The sequence below is a fragment of the Myotis lucifugus genome, unplaced genomic scaffold, assembly GCF_000147115.1.
Source record: "Myotis lucifugus unplaced genomic scaffold, Myoluc2.0 scaffold_106, whole genome shotgun sequence".
Classification (NCBI taxonomy): domain Eukaryota; kingdom Metazoa; phylum Chordata; class Mammalia; order Chiroptera; family Vespertilionidae; genus Myotis; species Myotis lucifugus.
The window spans coordinates 3623565-3627244 of NW_005871154.1; the positions used below are offsets into that span (position 1 = coordinate 3623565).

At 44.1% G+C, this 3680-nt stretch overlaps 1 pseudogene; it reads right to left on the minus strand.

Moving 5' to 3' along the window:
• Positions 1-635, minus strand: part of LOC102421085 — a 10644-nt pseudogene extending 10009 nt beyond the window's left edge.
• Between the last annotated feature and the right edge of the window lie 3045 nt (positions 636-3680).

The following is a 3680-nucleotide window of genomic DNA, read 5'->3' on the forward strand; positions in this document are numbered from 1 at the left end:
ATCAAAACCCAGGGCTGTCCTCCGATGCGCACCACCCTCCCCAGCTCGTCCCGAGCAGCTGGTCAGCAGGACGTCCCTGGGGAACTTCTGAGTCTCCGCATCCATGACGATGGACACGTAGCCCTAGATGAGGGAGAAGGCAAAGAACGCGATGGAGCCGGGCCCAGGATGGCCAGGGGCGGCTCTCCGGGGACACGGTGGGAGTGGAAGAGGACGTCGCTGAGGGTGGTGGCGATGGCTGGCAGTGTCTCAGGGTCCAGCGTCAGGACTCTGGAGAGGATGCACCGTGGGGTTGGGCCCATGCTGAGCGCGGGGAAAGCCATTGCAGGAATCATCCCCAGCAACAGGCAGGGGCTCCCCGCCCATGTCTCGGTAAATGTCGAACTCCCCGGCCAGAGTGCGGATCACATGGACAGGTCCCGCTCCGCACCAGGATGGAGTCCGTCTGGTAAGTGGACAGCGTCAGCACAGACACGTGGTGCTCAGCCAGCGGTGCAATGACCGAGCGGGCAATCTTCATGACCCCAGCAGCTTGTCCCGCGGCGGGATGACCCGTTCAGCACCAGCCAGGTGGCCTCAGCCGCTCGCAGGAACTCCGACAGGAGCAGCCCTTTGAAGCCCTCCTGGTCCAGCATGAGCGCTCCACAGTTCAAGGACCGACCCCGCCAGACCCAGGGCGCCCAGGTGGGCGGTCTTCCTTCTTGTTGACAACGCCTGCATCTTTGATCGATTGCAGCTGTTGTGCCACGTCCGCTGTCTCACAGGTAGATGGTTAGGTGCTATGATTCCTGGGACTTAACGTGACCAATATCATGTGATGAAGCAGGCTGACCTCCGGTTCACCCAGGGAATGTCTATCACCTGAAAGAAATATTCTTGAGAGGTAAGTGGGCCCACTGAATTGTTTGCTGCTTTAGATTTTATAGCTTTTAACAAGCACTTGCCACTTGGCTATATGTAACAAGCCCCAACCCCTTTGGGGTGTGGAAATCCACTGTCTTGTTACTGTCCAAGATGCAATTCTGATGTAATTCTGGAGTTGTCCGCCTCTTTCTTTTGGTCTCTTGGCCCCAGGAAGTTTTCACAGGCTGGAGAAATGGGCGGGGGAAAGAAGCTTCTTGGGGAAGTCCTAGGTGGGCCATCAACCTCTCTGTGAGGTGAGGCGGTCTGAAAGTTGGATGCTTGTAGCCCACCTCGTGAGTACAGGATGCCCTGAAATACTGGGTGGACTGGAGCATTTGTTTGCTCAGTGTCATCTTGCCCATGTGGGTGGTAAAGAAGGGTGGTAAATGGCTGCTACAGTGGACTGGCCACTTTTATGGGCAGTTTAGTTGGCCACTGACACCCTTTTAAAGGCGGTGGCAAAAGTTTGGAAGTAGAAGGAGAACTCCAACTGGAAAAGAAGTCTATCCATCTCCCTCTTGGCTACTAACTTAGCCTAGAAGGTTGAGGAACATGATACCAAAATAGAAACCATAGCTTGCCGCTCTGTAAAAATTGGAGGGAAAAGCTACAGCTGCGTAGGTTAAGGGCAGTAGTCATGAAGCCAGAATGGAATGCCAACACCTGGAACCCATGGGAAGAAGATAGTGAGAGTGAGGACCTAGAGGTCATAGAAGATCTGTACTTGCCTTGGGATGAACATTATGCCAACCAGCCACTACTGCAATGAAAAGCCAAGCTATAACAAATGCAGGTGGGCCAACAAGGGTTGGGGGGAAGGCGAAGGCTTTGAGCGGGACATAGTGAAAATAAAACAGACTTTCAGATTAGATCCTGGCTTTGCCACTTATTGTGCGTTTTAGGGGAAAGTTACTTGACCTCTTAGGGTTCTATAGTTTTCATCTGCAAATTGAAGATAATAATACTTATGGAGTTGGTTTAAGGATACATGAAATAAGGTATATAAAAAATGTAGCATATTCTTTGGCAAAAACCAGATGGTCAATATAAATGGTAAATGGTTATTTCTCTCATTTTTCTCTTCTCCTTGGTATTCAGGAATTCTTAGCTCTAAATTGGACATCAGTCTTAAACCTGGTCTTTTCAGGTTTACAGGGACTCTAGGCTATAAATAGTTCAAAGTCATTTAAAATTGCCTGGATCAACTTTTTTACACACCACCAATGACTGTCTTTTATATTTGACTCCGAAATTCATAGTAGAATTATGTCAACAACAGTGGCCATTCTAGCTTGTAAGTAGGAGCCTACAGTGACATGTTCTGGTAGTGTAGTTCTTTAAAGCAAAGGTGTGGTTTTGCTTTTTGGAAGAGCAAAAAGCATAGTTTTGTGCTTAAGGAAAGGGCTTACTCAATCGACTTGGAAATAAGTCAATAACTGTGAAACCTTGAGCCTTTACTCAGTCTCTCTGAGCCTCAATTTCTGTTTCTGTAAAATGAAGCTAATACATAACAAGATTGTTGTAAAGATTAAATGAGATTTTTAAATGTGAAATACCTAGCATAGTAACTCACATATGCTAAGTGCTTTAATAAAACAATTGCTATAAACATCATTATTAAATTATTTAGGAAAGAAATCTCAATTAGATAATTTACAGACCTAAGAGAGCTGCACCAGAGACTGATTGGGACATTTACAAGGTTAACAGTATAGCAAGGTTAGTAGGTAATTTTGTCTACCAGTGTAGAACCACAGGTAAAGGGTGTCCCAAAATTCACGCAAGAAGTAATTTTGATAGAAAACACAGGTTTATAATTAAAAATTGTAAATTTTTTATTGATTCATAAAGTATACAGTATAGGGTTATGTATGGAATAGCATATTGGGTAAATGGCCTCCATGGCTTTGCTGGCACATATGCACTCTTTTGTTGAAATTTTCCATGACCGTTTTGCATAAATGTGGCTGAATTTCGATGAGGCTCATTTTCTTCTTGATGGCTTGGTTAATCGACAAAATTGTCGCATTTGGGGTTCAGAAAATCCACGAGTGATTGTTGAGAAACAAATGCATCCACAACGTGTCACTGTTTGGTGCGGATTTTGGGCTGGAGCCATCATTGGACCATTCTTCGAAAATGCGGCTGCTCAGGCAATAACAAAAGAGTGCGTATGTGCCAGCAAAGCTGTGGAGGCCATTTACCCAATATGCTATTCCATACATAACCCTATACTATATACTTTATGAATCAATAAGAAATTTACAGTTTTTAATTATGAACCTGTGTTTTCTATCAAAATTACTTCTTGCGTGAATTTTGGGACACCCTTTAGTAACATTTCTTATGGAGTTGATTTGACAAGTCTTCTGAGCTCTATCCATTCAAATAATTATTTACTGCCAGATACACTTCTTGCCTTCATTATGCCATTCCTTTAGATTTCTGACTGCCAAATGCAAGGGAAATGTTGAAAAGTGGTGAACAGTGGCTTAAGCCTGAATTTGAAAATCATATGTATAGTTTCGCTATTGTAATATTGACAGGAATTTCAGGGTTTTGGTTACTCACTGTCAGAAAAAGTAAAGGAAAAGTTGGAAACTTGCACAGATTTTTTAAAAAGCAGCTTTATAGTGATTTAATTTATATACCTTCAATTTACTCATCATAATTATACAATTCAGTTTTTAGTACATTTATAGAGTTGTGAAACCATTACCACAATCCAGTTTTAGAACAGTCCTGTCACCATAAAAAGTTGCTTACTCCCAACCACA